Source organism: Solanum dulcamara, chromosome 1 (assembly GCF_947179165.1).
Source record: "Solanum dulcamara chromosome 1, daSolDulc1.2, whole genome shotgun sequence".
Lineage (NCBI taxonomy): Eukaryota > Viridiplantae > Streptophyta > Magnoliopsida > Solanales > Solanaceae > Solanum > Solanum dulcamara.
The window spans coordinates 70,279,338-70,295,853 of NC_077237.1; the positions used below are offsets into that span (position 1 = coordinate 70,279,338).

The 16,516-nt window shown below is 34.7% G+C and overlaps 1 pseudogene; it reads left to right on the forward strand.

The window, feature by feature from the left end:
- Positions 1-14,059: 14,059 nt before the first annotated feature.
- Positions 14,060-14,754, forward strand: LOC129895886 (uncharacterized; annotated as a pseudogene).
- The last annotated feature ends 1,762 nt before the right edge of the window (positions 14,755-16,516 follow it).

Here is a 16,516-nt window from a genome sequence, read left to right on the forward strand (position 1 = left end):
GAAAAGATACCAACCAAACCTCTTAGCATACATTGTATAAATAAGGTACATATGAAATACAAAACAAAGCCATAAGTATGGAAGATAAGTCTTAAAATATAGAATCTCAAAATAAGGGAATCAATACAATAGTAAAAGGACTAAACAACTTATGTAGTCTAAAATATGCCTCTACTACTTAGGAAGGGACATTGGACAAGTTCCAGCTCATTAAATCTGAAGGAAGGATTTGTCTAACATAATGAAAATCATAAGTGTAGCGTCCTTAAAACATAAGGACTTCCAAAAGGGAATAATAAACTCCAAATCTAGCCACGAAGGGGTAGCGAGTGGTGATCGTGGACCCTAAATTATGATATAATATATAAAAAAATATGTGTTAGTACATAAAATGTACTAAGTATGTTAGAAACATGCATGAACAATAAAAATCGGCCATAATCAATATGAACATGTGATGCATGACCAAATAACGTGAAAATATGAGATAAAAATTGAAAACATGCAATAAGGTTAATGCATCTTAAATCATCATTAAAACTTGTAGATATAGTATATACATATGTGGAATATTAACCTTAACCGACATTTAAGACCATGTGAGCTATAACATTGAATTTGATGTAACTCCCACACCTGGAAAAGAGAGGCTACTTGCCAAGATAAACTCCACATAAACATGAACATGATCTACATGTGGATCCACTATCTAAGCCATTAAGGCACCTACAGTGGCGTATACTTTCAAAACTAAGAGTTGCTACTAGGGTTTCCTTATAGATCTCTACCACAAATTTCTCTTAATGCTAAGTTTATGCCAACGAAAAACATGAAAACATAGTCATTAAGAAATGCAATAATCAACCAATCCACATCATGAGAATAGCTCCTTGAAAATCATGATCAAACATAACATGTGGATACTTACCTTTCTAAGTATCCAAATCATATTTTCTTGCATATTGTGAAAACGCCTTTCACAATTCATAGTTACATGCTTGAAAGCATAATTCATAACTATGCGTGAATCATTCATAAATCCTTGATCATAAATTCATAGGTTAAACTTGAAATTCATACCATAATGTATGAGACCTTGAAAAACTTATTGAAAACGTGTAATTAGCTTAAATCATGCATGAATAGACTATTGGAATTAAATAAAAGCATAATTGAATTGACCAAATACAAATTGATCAAAATTCTAGAACCATTGAATTAGAAACTGGTAGAAAAGGGAGAAAACTTTGGGACTCTACGGATGGGAAGGACTCATGGATGAATTTCCGCATAGCTTGATTAATCAAAGCCCTAAATTCACTAGAAACTAGGAGACTTGATCTTGACCTTTAGAACCCATAGCTTGGAAGAGAAGATTGATCCATGGGGGAAAGTTCTAGACCAATAATTTTTAATTTCAATATCTTGAGTAATGAGAGTAATTCAAAGGGGTTTGGGTAGAGATAAATCTTAAAAATAGGTCTAAAAACGACATAGTGTTGGGATTAAAAGAATCGAAAAGGTTAAAATTACCCCTGTTAAATAATTGACAGAGACTAGTTGGCGAATTTGGGCATGCTTTTTGACCCAATAGTGAGTCACCAATCTCCCCATCTCCTCATCTAACCTCCTAATGTTCTGAGAGAAAATTCTATGAAAGATTTGGCAAGATTCCTCAGCTCAAAAACCTTGTTCGGTGAGTTCCCAAACTTTAAATTTCCTCACCAATCTTCCTTCTTTCTAATCTAATTTCCCTGAACCTTTTGGCAGGATATCCTGGATTACTAAACCCACTTGGAAAGTCTCCGAGGCCCTATTTTCTAAAAAAAAATCCTTGCTCCCTGAACCAAATTTTTAGTAAAGTTAGGCGAGCCACTGAACCCTTTCGGTACGTTGCCGAGACTATTTGGTGAGCCTCAATCTTGTTTTTCCTTCAAACTTGATCTAAACTTTGGCAAACCTTTCTCGGGCATTACAATATCTCCTCCTTCAGAACATTTGTCCTCTAATGCGGCTCAACTAGTATGGAAAGAGTAGGAAAAAGTACTATCAACCCAACATGAATGCATTGACACAATAAAACACATAAACCATGGAATAGTCAATACCAAGCTAAAACATGATTTTAAAATCAATTTCATAGACATGCATGTTTATGAAAGAGATGGAATAGCTAAATCTTAGGAATTCATAAGAGTGAATCATGAGGAAACAAAGTACCTCAAGTATAAATAGAGGGAAAAAGATGGGGATAATGTGTCATCATTTTGGCCTCGGCCTCCCATGTAGCACCTTCAACTTCTTGGATCCTCTAGAACACTTTAATGTATGAAACTTCTTTGTTCCTCAACTTTCGAACTTGCTAGTCTAGAATTTCACCAGAACCTCCTCATAGGATAAACTCTCCTTCACACAAATACTGTCCAAAGGTGCAATAGAGCTAGGATCACAAACACACTTCTTCAATAATGAAACATAAAATACCGAATACACTGATACCAACTCCGAAGGCAAGTCCAACTCATATGCCACCTTGCCAATCTACCTTGAAATCTAATATGGGCCTACATATTGGGTATTGAGCTTCCCCTTCTTTGAAAAACACATCACACCCTTCATGGGTGAGATTTTCACGTAAACGCAATCGTTAACCTCAAACTTAAGCTCTTTTTTTCTTACATCTGAAGAGAGCTCTTTTCGGCTTTGGGCAGTTTGCGACCTTTCTATAATGAATCTAACCTACTTCATATCCTCATGCACCTACTAGGGTCATATTAAAAAAATTCACCCACTTCAAACCAACTAATACTAGACCTATACCTCCTACAATATAAAGCCTCAAATTGAGCCATTAGGATAATGGAGTGGTAACTGTTGTTGTAATCAAACTAGATTAATGGGAAGATATCATCCTAATTAACTTGAAGTCAATTATACAAGCTCTCAACATGTCCTCTAATATCTAAATAGTACTCTCGATTTGACCATCAGTCTGTGAGTGAAAAGTTATGCTAAGCTTGAATTGAATACCAAAACCCTTTTGGAAAGACCTCCAAAACTGAGATGTAAACTGAATACCTCGATCTAAAATAATAGATAAAAGAAAACCATTAAGCTTAACCAACTCTTGAATGTAAAGTCCAGCATAATCCTCGGCTGAATAAAAAGTCTTAACAGGAAGAAAATGAATTGACTTAGTCATTCGGTCAACAATAACCCAAATTGAATCATGTTGCCTGCGGGTATGAGAAAAACCCGTGATGAAGCCCATATTCAATTCTTCCCACTTTTCAAGTAGGATTCCCAATATCTTGAGCTAAACCTCCTGGATTTTGATGCTCAACCTTCACTTGTTGACAATTGGGATATTTTTCCATAAACTCCGCAATGTCCTTTTTCATGTCATTCCACCAATACACTTTTCTCATATCTTAATACATATTAGTAGACCTAGATGAATAGAATAACAAGAACTATGAGCTTCAGACAATATTATTTCTCTCAATCCATCAACATCGGGAATACATAATCGGCCTTAATATCTAAGAACACCATCTCTCCCTTGGAAGAAAGCCTCAATGGCTTTTTCGGCAACCGCTTTCATCAACTTAACCAAAGTAGATCATTATCTTTCTTTTCCTCAACATCCGCCATAAGAGATGATGTGGGACCATTTTGTACAACACCACCACCATCATTCGAATCAACTAAGTGAACACCCAAATAAGCAAGCCTATGAACATCACGAAATAGCTCCTTATTTTCATCCTCAACATGGGAAACACTATTCATGGATAACCTACTAAGAGCATCGACAGCCATATTTGCATTACCCAGATGGTACCATACTATCACAATCCTTCAATAACTAAAGCCATCTACTTTATCGAAGGTTCAAGTACTTTTGGTTGAACACATATTGCAAACTCTTATAGTCAATGAATACATTCATATGGACACCATAGAGATAATGTCTCCAAATCTTTAGTGCAAACACCACTGCCGCTAATACCAAGTCATGAGTCTAGTAGTTTTTTTTAATGTTCCTTGAGCACCTCAAAGCATAGGCTATAACCTTACTATTTCGCATCAAAATACAACCAATACAAACCTTTGAAGCATCATAATAAACAATAAACCCATTGGACCCTTCTGGTAAAGTCAACACTAGAGCGGAAGTAAGTCTATCTTTCAACTCTTGATAGTTTTTCTCGCATGCCTCGGACCATTGGAGTTTCACCTTCTCTTTAGTCAAAGTAATCAAGGGCGATGCAATGGAGGAAAATTCTTCCATAAGACATCTATAATAACCGGCTAAGCCCTAGAAACTTCAAATATCCAAAGAAGACAAAGGTCTAGGCGAATTCTTTACCACCTCAGTTTTCTTAGGCAACCATAATATCTTCATCGGAAAAAATATAGCCAAGAAAAGAAACCGACCTTAACAAAAGCTCACACTTTGTAAACTTAGAAAATAATTTGAGATCCTTAAGAATTTACAAGGAAATCCTCAAATAATCAGCATGCTCATCCTTACTCTGAGAATAGAGCAATGTATCATCAATGAACACAATAACAAACATATCCAAATATTGCTTGAACAACCTGTTCATCAAATTCATAAAAACCGCAAAAGCATTTATTAGTCCAAAAGACATAACCAAGAATTCAAATTGACCATACCAAGTTCTAAAGTCCGTCTTCAAAATGTCACTTTCTCTTACTCGAAGTTAATAATAACCCGACAGAAGATCAATCTTTGAGCAATAACTTGCTCCTTGAAGTTGATCGAACAAGTCATCAATCCTTAGAATGTGATACTTATTCTTAATTGTGATCTTATTTAATTTTTAATAATCAATGCACATATGGAGAGAACCATCCTTCTTCCTAACAAAGAGAATCAGAGCACCCTATGGAGAGATACTCGACCTAATAAAACCCTTATCCAACAAATCTTTCATCTGATCCTTTAACTTCTTAAGTTCTGGCAGATCCATTAATTAAGGAGGAATATAGGCTGGGTATCGAGAAGAAGATCAATACCCAAAGTTTATATCCCTTTCGGGAGGGATACCCAAAGATCCTTGGAAAACATGTCATGACCCAAACTAGACCCTAGGTGCGACATGATGATTAGAATCCCAAGGGACCCCAACGAGGCCTCTTAGCATATGATTCATGAGCATACATGAAAAATCTCTATATGAAAAATCTCAATAAAAGAGAACAAGTCTCAAATTCAAACTTAGAAGACAACATAAACTCTATGACATCTAACATGCCTCTACTAGACTAGATAGGGACATAAGAAAAACTCCTAGCTCACCCATATAAATGATGAAAAGTCATGAGAACATCAGGAAAAGTAAAATGTCACGTCCTCATCACTACTAGCGAAAATGGTAATAAGCTCTATCTATGAATAGGAGGATGAGCATGATTGCCGGACCCTACATTATGATACAATGTAGGAAAAAGTATGCATTAGTACATGAAATGCACTAAGTATGTAAGAAGTATGCATGAACAATTAATATAGGTCATAATCAATATGAATCATGAGATGCATGAACCTTGAAAACCTAAAAGCATATCATCATATGGTCAATGCATCAAAACATCATCATGAGAACTTTATACCTATACTTGGTATGGGATAGGACCTTTAACCGACATATAAGACCATTCGAACTATAATATGGAATTCGATGTAACTTCTACATCAAGAAGAGAGAGGCTACATTGCCAAGTTAGACTCCATGAGAACATCATAATCATAAGCTATATGTGGATCCACTAGCTAGGCCCTATTGGTATCATAAACCTACATGGATAATGTAGTTAGGGACTAAAGGTTGCTACTAAAATTTTCTGGGGTAGCTACTATGGCTACCAGACTGAACCCCACCTTAAATTCCTCTTGGTTCTTAGTCATTATCCCAACAGAAGTCATAAATCATCTTCATTAAAATAATTAGGAAAGAAAATAAAAGATATCAATCCTCATCATAAGAAAATCATAAGAATAGCTCATTAACATGATTGATTCATAAGAATCCATTAGTTGGTGAGAAAATTCTTTTACCTCATTAACATGATTGTGTGAGAACTACATTTCACACCATAATTAATTGCTTGAAATAACATTGAAAACATCATTCATAATATTTCATTAGTCATTCATAGACCTTGGTAGTCATTCATAAAGCTTTCATTGAAATTACTTGAAATTAATGATCATAGTTCTTTGAAAACATAATTGAAAATAACACATAACATGGGTTATTGAAATTCAACTTGAAATCATACAATATGATGTAAATTATGCGTAATTTAGTCAATTATCATAAGATAAAGTAAGACCCAGAAGTTGAAAAGTCCTATAATGAGGTTCAAAAGATGAATTCCATGAAAATATAGCTTTTTGGAACCAGGTGGCCTTCACGAGGCCCTTAACGGGCAGTAAGAAGGACCACAGGCCATCCAGATCCACCATGGTCCATGCCCTGCATATTGAGTTTTTGAGGTGGTGACAACAAAGGGCATCACGAGCCGTGTTGGGCCCCTATGGTGACACCTCTTGTAGACCTCTGTCAGGCTCCTCACAACGGCCATCCTTCATGGTCCATATTTCCCTCCACGGACCGTGAAGGTATCCGTGGAGGAAGTTTTGCAAACCCCAAAAATTTTCCAAGTCCAAGTCCTATACCACGGATGACTACCACGGGCCGTAGTGCCCATAACAGACCCTAGTCTGTCTCGTGGTGGGCACCCCTTTAGAGTTGAATTCCCTCACAATGATGCAGACCATTTCCCGTATTGTCCTTCACGGGCCATGGTGAGGGTCATTTCAGGTCCCGTATTAAGTTTTTAATGAGGGTTATTTTGGTCATTTCCTATATTTCATTAACGAATGTGGAAGGTTTTTTGGGCTAGATTCTTACTTCTTAACTACCCAAGTACCATTAACCTTCTCATTCTCATAATAACTCCCAAATCACAAAATTATCTCTCCTAAATTCCCTCTCAAGAGTCGTCTTCCTCAAGCAAATTCAGGGGGAAACTTTAAAGTCAAGCTTCAATTCACTTCAATCTAAGGCTTCTAAGGATCAAGGTATGTGGGACTTCATCCATGAGTACCTTTCACCAATGGAATCCTAAAGTTCTTCTCAAATTCACTTATGATTTCTTATTCAAAATGCCCTAATTTCATGAATTGCATTGTGTATTCTTAATTATGATATATTTCAATACTATTAGCCTAATTATGCATAATTCACATCATGTTGTATGATTTAAGATGAATTTCAATGACTCATGCTATATGCTAGTTTCAATTATGATTTATGAGGTATGATCAGGATATTTCAAGTTATGTTCAATGAAAGATCTTCAAGGTTTATGAATGAATTATGAAAGGTTTTGAATGATGATTCTATGATTTTTCAAGAAAGCTAATGATAGGATGACGTAAGACCTTAAATTGTTTTTATGAACAAGGATTCGTAATGATAGAAGACCTACACCCACATTACATGAATCACATGATAGATAGGCTATTCTTATGTTATCTTTATAAAGATGAATTGATATTGCTTATTATCTTTCCTAATGATGTTAATGACTATCTTTTTATGAAAGTTCCATTGGAATAATGACTAAGCACTGAGAGAACTTTAAGGTGGAGTTCGATTCGGTATGATATTGTATATACCTAAGGAAACTCTAGTAGCAACCCTTAGTCCCAAACTACGTTGCCCGCGTAGCTTCAAAGATTGCACTATGGAGAAGCTAGTGGATCCACATAGCAGAGTTAAAAGACTTATTGATGGAGTATTCCCTGGCAAGGTAGCTTCTTCTGTCTCGATGTGAGAGTCATCGGATTCTATGTATTAGCTCGCATGATCTTATATGTCAGTTAAAGGTCCTATCCCATACCAGTTAAAGTAAAGTTATAAGTATTTATGATGATAATGACATTTTGATGCATTGACCAATGAGATAAATGTTTTAATATTTTCATGACTTTATTCATGTTTCAAAAATATTAGTCATGCATCCATGATTCATATTGATTATGTCCTATGTTTATTGTTCATGCATTTTCTCATATACTTAGTTAATTCCATGTACTAACAACATACTTTTTGCCTATATTGTATCATAATGTTGGTTTCGATGATCACGCTCATCCTTCTCCCTCTCCGGGCTAGAGTTTATTACTATTGTACTGTTGGTGGGTCCTCATGTTCCGAGGATGAAACATTTATTTGCTTATGAGTCTATGACTTTCTTTTACCTTTTATATTGGGTGTGCTAGGAGATTGTCTTACGCCTCCATCTAGTAGTAAAGGTATGTTAGATGGTAAGAGTCTTTGTCGCTTTCTCATTTCGAGACTTACGATTTTATTGAGACTATGCTTCCGTACCTTTGATTTAGCTTTATTAGATATATTTACCTTATGTATGCTCATAAATAATTTTCTAAGAGGGCTGGTTAGGGTCCCTCGGGATTCTAATCACCATGTCGCGACTTGGCCCTAGTCTAGTCGTGACAAACTTTATATCAAAGCACAAGGTTTAAAGTATCCTAGGGAGTCTAACATGTCGCATCAAGTAGAGTCGTGTTCATTGGTGTGAAGCACGCCACATCTATGAATAGGAGGCTATGAGACATCTTAGGAAATACTTCACTTCTTTCATGATCTCATCTTGCTATAGAGTTGAGCTCTAAGATTTCCTCCTCTAATACTTTCTCTTTGTGATTACAGAATCATGCCTCCATAAAGATACGCCATTCGAAAGAATCAAGCTCCAAATGACCCTTTGAATGAACAAGTGACTTATACCTTTTTTCATCTAACGAAAATGAAAAAAATTAATTTTAAATTAATTTTTTGATTTTAAATTTTAAAAAAAGTTATGTAGGGGTATATATTATTTTTGAGAAAGTAAAATAAATAAATATATACCCCTAGATAAAAAAATTTCTAGCAAAGCACAAGGGTACACATGAATTATTTTTTGACTACTTCGGTTAACATTATTTTAGTTTCTTATTTTTATTTCATTTTTTCTTTCATTCTTTAGTATAAAAATAAGAGAAATAAAAAAGGAAAAGAGTGAATGAAAAAAAACAAGAAAAAAATTTAAAACTATTTTTTTGCAGCTATCATGTAATTTAATTTTTGGAGCATCTATAATAAATTTTACAAGAAAAATAGTGACAAATATAAATTTGACCATCAAAATAATAAATTTAAATAAGACAAAAATGTGTGAGAAGGATCAAATATACCCTACATAAATTATTTTTCTAATAATTTTTTTCCAAAATAGGTTTAAAGTTTTTTTTTTTTGTTTTTGTTAGAAAAAAATGATATATATGAGTCATTTGTTAACAATATGGTATATATGAGTCACTTTCATTCTAACTCTAGCTTGACAAAATTGAGGGTTCCTTTTCCATTTATTCAAATACTAAAAAAGTGTTTTAAAACTATTTTAAATAAAATAAACCAATGGAAGCAGGCTTTTAGCCAGGCGTATTCTGGTCCTTCCAAGTGCAGCTTCTCACATTGGAACGCCATGAACATTTTCTACATCAGATTTGTATGTCTTCCCCTCTTCCCAGGTATGTATGTATGTATGTATGTATGTATTCTCCTTCATCTTTTGGCTTTACTTTCTACTCTCTTCTTTTGGGTTTGAGCACGAGTTGTGTTTCTTCTTTTAATCTAATTTGTGTGATTTGGTATGGATTTGTAATTTGAACTGAATTTGGGGCTTTTTGGTTCTTTCGGAGCTACATGGATTTGTAATTTTGTGGCCCTTATTTTATTAGGGTTGAGCCGCCCTTGTGACTCATTTGAAATCTGTTTAATACCCTCAACAAGACAACTTCAGAATGAGTTGGGATTGTGCTTACCTGTTGTTCTAATGACTATTTGGTTAACCCCTCCCTGCTTTGTCTTCAGGATAAGTGTAGTGTATGTAGCCCATGTCTTGAGACTTGAACAAACATGTTATGAAGAGGTTGATTGTTTATTAAGACCTTGTGTAATGTATTGTCTAAGTAGACTACACCGAAAGACTCTTTAACTTCAACTGTGATTGATTTAACATGTGCTTTCTTTCATATGAGTAAAACTTCCTCGTCTTCTCCATTAACTTATTTTATGTATTGTGCATTTCTTTTAGTTATTCCCTTTCTTCTTTTTGTAGTTTCCCTATTTCTTATGAATGCATTAGTCCCTTGTGCTTCTATATAAGCTGAAATTCTTGCTTTCTCACTTATTTTTACATCAGCAAGGCAAGCCGCCAACCGTTAATTAGTCTCTCCAATGTACACATATAATTTTGCAAGTAGCTGGAAGAACTAGTCATTTAACAAAAGTTTTATTTGAACTTCAAAACTTACAGAAAGATATGTTTGAAACAACTGAGATGATCAATTTGGCCTGCACTACTCGAAATAGGCTCCATTTTGTTTTTGCCTAAATTTGGACTGGTTATGATATACCAAATAACCATTTTTTATCAGTTCTGTCTTTTTTTTTCTTCTGGAAAAGGGAGAGTTGGTGGTTGGCATAGGGATGTTCTTTACTTTATATTTTAAGAGCTTCTATCAATTTTTATTTTTATTTGCATAATATTGACATGAGATGAGTTTAAATGGAGTAACATGGTTAGTAAGGATTCGTGTAGGTGACCATAACTTGTTTGCGACTGAAGTGTAGTTGTAAACAAAATCTGGCTTTTGTCACCTATGTTGAATACTTGAATGTCCCCAGGAGATTTCTGCCATCTTAATTATCATCCAGGAAGTTGCTTTGATATCTGCAAAGATTTTCTCATAGCATAAAATATGATAACTTGCTCTTAGAAGAAAATTCTAACTTCTAATTAATTAATTTCATCTGTCTTACAAGTTTCTTCTAACTCATATCCCTGTGAGATTAGCGTAGATGGCCAAGCATCTTCATAGTTGATAGGTCCTGCATGAATGCCCCTGAAATGGTGGTCTTCTCAACTGCTAGATGTTACATAGAAAGAGAGGAACTGGAGGTTCTTTGAGCACAAATACAACCACATTCAGAGAACTAAGACTAACACATTTCTTTTTTTTGCTTTTGGTGTAGAATGAAACTTTTTAACAAGCTGAATCTATTTTAGAGCTCCGAGAATCCCTACAGCTTTAGACGTTGATGTCCTTTTGTTTTCTCACTTTTGCTTCACCAGATCTCCAGCTTTCTTAGTGCTGTTATGAATAAAACCTTCTCATTTCACCCGAAAATATAAATATAGCTGCTATTTGCCAATGAAGTTTCAACCGTGGAAGCTAGATATTAGAAAATTCTTTAAAATAGTTGGTAATTTCCATTTACAGTGTTGTAATAGTGTACTAGGACACAAACCATTAGTACCTTAAGTACGATAAAAGTATATTATATATTCATGTGCCAGGGCTAAGGTTGGAGGTAGCCTGTTATCTGCAAAACATGTGACATGCATATATGATCATCTTTGACTTTGTCTAGTTATGAAACATTAAAACTATCACTGTACGAGAAAGATGGAAAATTAGTATAAATCTTCTGACATGATGAAACCTGCAGCATTCCTTATATGCTATGTTGTTAGTAAGCTGTTACTTTATTGCTGTGCCTTATTATCTGTTGTAATATCTGAGAAATAGTTCCATTCATCTATGTTATAACTTTAGTAATTAAAATAAAAATAATATGAGGTTTAAGCTTAGTTTCTTGTTCATAGCTTAACTTTGGATGGCTATTCCTTTAGGGATTTGTAAAGGGTATCAATAGTTCAAGCTACGCAAAAAGGCAGAGTTTGTGCCCTCGGTACCAACAACAACATACCTATTGAGATCCCAGAAGTGACCTTACCCCTACCTTTGTGGACTGTTTCCGGTAGACCCTCGGTTCAAAAGAAATGTATCCTACTCAGGGTTGTAAGAATGATTGTAAGTGGACGCAAATATCTATTGTTTTTTATTACACTATTATAGATTCCTCAAATTGGTTCTGATGCTTTCTTTGTGCTGAAAAGGACCAAGAGCACTTTCCAGTTAAGTTAATTCCCATAGTTTGTCTACTGTATCAGTGATCTTTAGTGAATAGTTTTTGAAATCATAATAGATCCAAGTCCTGTGTTGGATTTTTAAAAGATGGGGCAGCCAAAAAAGGTTAAAATGACTCTCTTTGGATTGAAATGTCTTTCAATGTTTTTATTAAGCATAGGAGGGCTTTAAATATCTAACTTAAAACAAAAATATGCATAATTTAAATTCAAAACTATCTAAAATATCTCAACAAACTAATCTATCTAATAGAAATTTAAAATTCAAATTATCTAAACTTAAGCAACTTATTAAACTGAAAATTATTGCAGTAACTAAAGTAAAATTCAACACTCCTCCTTTTCTTTAGTTACTGCAATTTAAAAAAGTTGCTCCTCCTCGATTTCTGTTTCTACTGCTTGTGCTTGAAGATTATTTTTAAGCTTGCACACTTTTGTAACATGGCCTGCTTGTTTGCAATTTCCACATATTGCATCAGGTCTCCACCAACAAAAATTTTCCGAGTGTGTTTTTCTTTTGCAGTATTTGCAAAGAGGATACCTTGCCTTTTTCTTTTCTGTTTTGTGCATAAAGAGCACCCTTAATAACATTGTCTTGTCTGAATGCTCTTCTTTGCTCTTGTGCTTGAAGAGAACTTATTAGTTCTTCAACAAAGATGGTAGATAGATCTTTAGACTCTTCCAGAGATGAATTTAGACTCGAATCTCTCTGGAATTGTCACAAGAATTTTTTCTACTATTTTGTCATCTTTGAAATCCTCGCCAAGCAACCTAATTTTATTAACAATCAAAGAAATCTTGTTAGAATACTTAACAATAGTTTCATTCTCTTGCATCCTAAGAGATTCAAAATCCCTTTTCAAATTCAAAATTTGCATTTGTCTAACTTGGTCACTTCCTTGGTATTCTTTTTTTAGTTTTTCTCAAACTTCTTTTGATGTCTCACAAGAAATGATTTTAGAAAAAATCGAATCCGCAATTGAATATTGAATTACAATTTTTCCTTTGAATTTTTTTTAATTTTTTCATCCGAGTGAGATTTAATCTGAGCAAGAATAGGATTTGCAGGGAGAGGTTGTAAGGGTATATCTTCCATCACAACTTCCCAAAGATCATAGGCTTCAAGATAAGATTTCATTTTTACTAACCAAATCTGATAGTTTTCACCAGTGAAAATTTTTGGGGCATTCAAGGAGAGACCGTTGCTTGCCATTTTAGGTTAAAAATTGCCTGTGCGTTGAAAAAAGCATGGGTTGAAAATGGTAGCCCTGACGTGTTAAAATGGGTAGCCCTAACAGGTTCAAAAGGTATTGTAGTTCTTTGAAAGTACTCACAAATCCCGTAAGAGCAATAAAGCTTTTGATACCACTGTTGGTTTTTTTAAAAGATGGGCAACAAAAAATGGTTAAAATAACTCTCTTTGGATTGAAATGTCTTTCAATGTTTTTATTAAGCGTAGGAGGGCTTTAAATAGCTAACTTAAAATAATAATCTGCATAATTTAAATTCAAAAGTAACTAAAATATTTCAACAAACTAATCTATCTAATAGAAATTTAAAATTCAAATTATCTAAACTTAAGCAACTTATTAAATTGAAAATTATTGCAATAACTAAAGTAAAATTCAACATCCTGCCGTGGTATAAAATGAAGGTGTACGAAGGAGGTGTATGGACGTAGTTATACCAAAGATTCAAGTTAAATTTTTCTTAAGCAGCAGCAGGTAGTAGTATTGATGGTTAGTTCAGAGGGACATCCTATGAGAGGATCTTGTATTTTCAAACTCTTATATTATTTTCATTCGCTATATGTTGTGGCATCCACTTGAAATCATGGAATAACCTGTCTAATTTCCATACATGTCATTTTAGTATGCCTTGATAGACTTGCGTGTCTAAAAATCCGACTTTGTGAGGAAGCTCAAAGAAAAGTTTTATGTATTTGTTTCCAGGATGAATGGCTGGAAAAGCTGTAAAGTCTAGCAGCAAAAGCAGTTGGGGAATATCAATATCCATGACAAGAAAAGTAGGTAAAATACAAGGATGAGCTTTCAAAGGGAGTTTGGGGTTACTGGGAGCTTGGAGCCTGGAAACCTCTAGGGATCAGTGCTCACCATCGAGCTCGCCTGCGCAAGGAAGTTGTTCTTGCTGGACAAGATTGGCCATACGATCCAGAGAGAAAGGAAATGAGAACCAAGCAGAAAGGGCACACGTGTGACAGAATATCAGCAGAAAAACGGGCAAAGACAGCTGAACTAATGCAAAAAATGCCTGAAATGTTAGCTGATTATAGGAAGAGAAAGTGGGAAAGGAAGATGAAAGCAGAAGAAGATGCTGCCAGAAGATCAGGTGCAAGAATAGGCTTTACCTGGGAATGGGATCCTTTCTTTTTCAACTACATAATGGACGAAAAATTTCCTGCTCACTTGCCTTGTTTTCTTTTTCTTCTGTATTTTCAAACCGTAGCAATGGGCACAAATAGCGGGATTTGCCTTGCCTTTAGATGGGAGTTTAATAACTAGCGCTTTGTTTTTCTTCATATGATCTTATGGAGCATACCAAGTAATTAAGTTGTTATTAGTCTAATAAGTTTAAACATCAGATGGGTAAATGAATGAGAAAAAAAATCGAGATGAAGATCTTAAACCTGAACCACCTAATGCCTACGGTGAAGTTGCAACTCCGATATATATATGATTTAACTGTCTTCATCTTTATGTAATGTTTATTTTTTATTAACACCTCGTTTGGCATTCCATTTCGTAACATATCATAGTATTGATCCAATAGCAGCATGGTGAACATTAGCATCTAATTGATTACTACACTTGAGTATTTTGAGAGTTGCACCACTCTTAATTCCACACCACTATCTGTATACCAAGCTATAGATCATACGACTCTATGTAAAAAGGCCCCTATTGATGTAGTTTGTAGGCGGCCATGTTAGCTATTGTATGACAGTACATGGTTTCCTTGCATAGAGTTGGTGGGCTTCAACTCTGCACATGAAGCAGTTGTTTTCATAGTCTTTTTGGTATGGTATTGAGTAATTCATGCTCATAGAAACAAGCTTAATTTCATATTCTTTCTTATAAAATATAAATACCCCCTTCTTCTTTTATCCTAAAAAGATTTGCTTGTTTCTATTTCAATATTTTTACTACTGTAAGTATCTATTATCACAAGCAATCTCTCCTATAAATTATTTCACGAAATACAAAAACGCACTTATTCAATACCAAGGAAAAAATGGCTGCTATATCCATAACTCGGACATGAAAAGATACAAATCATACAATTAGCACTGGACAAAATCAGCTATGAAAGCTATTATTTCTTGGGTCGTCATTTCAAACACACTACAAAGTAGACATAACTTTAATCAGCTGCATAATAAATTAGCACAGTAATGATTATGAAATGGTGAAAGGAGATGTCATAATACATAAATAAACAATAATAACTCTTATATAAGTTTGATATGCTATAATTATAAGGATTTTGCACTTTATAACTCTAATGGCTTCTTACAAATAAATTGTCATTGAGATTGGAGGCTCTTCATTCCTGAATTCAAAGGTTTGTCCTGGGGAATACACTTGAAGAGAATGAGCCTAGGAAGATACTTGTATAATCCCTCTCACAGTAAAATTTACATGTTGATCACAATAGTAAACTAAATTTTTTGACCATCTAAGGACATCTCCTCAAATAAGATTCTGCACGATAGAATCAGATTAACATTTATGCATAGCAGCCACAACCATTAGAAAGTAAGAGAAATAGACATTCAGGGGTTATATATATATCATATATGTATAAAAAAAACATTAGAAATCTCACCGATAAACTCAACAAATTGTTGGGCAATATAAGAGGCTGTCACAATCCGAATCTCCGGGCCATGATGGCGCCTACTATAACCCCCGAGTAGGCAAGCCAAACCCAATCAAACTGAAGTCAAACCACATTTTAAATAAATAAGAAATATCATAAGAAGTCAGAAACAAATCGGGCTAAGGTATAGATATGTAAATACGATACAAAAAAACTCGAAAGTGACCAAATATGACGAACTGACGCTAGACCGAACCCTGGATCTGGTGTCACCTATACAGGAGCTACTTTGTACAAAAGCTGAAAATATGTATATACAATACAGAACTGACTATCCCAAAAATACAAAATAATAGCCGGTACAAAAGAAGGAAAGTAGCAAGTCTATGAACATCGAGAGCTCACCATAATTAGGATATGGCACATCTACGGATGATCAGGCACGCTAGGACAAACCCATGATCCTAACCTCCATCTAGGGCTACTTCCCACCATTAGTTTCAGGCCAAAACTCTCCCCCTAATGATTATCAACCATAAGTCTAGGTTCTAGGAATTGAATTACGAAGTAGGGG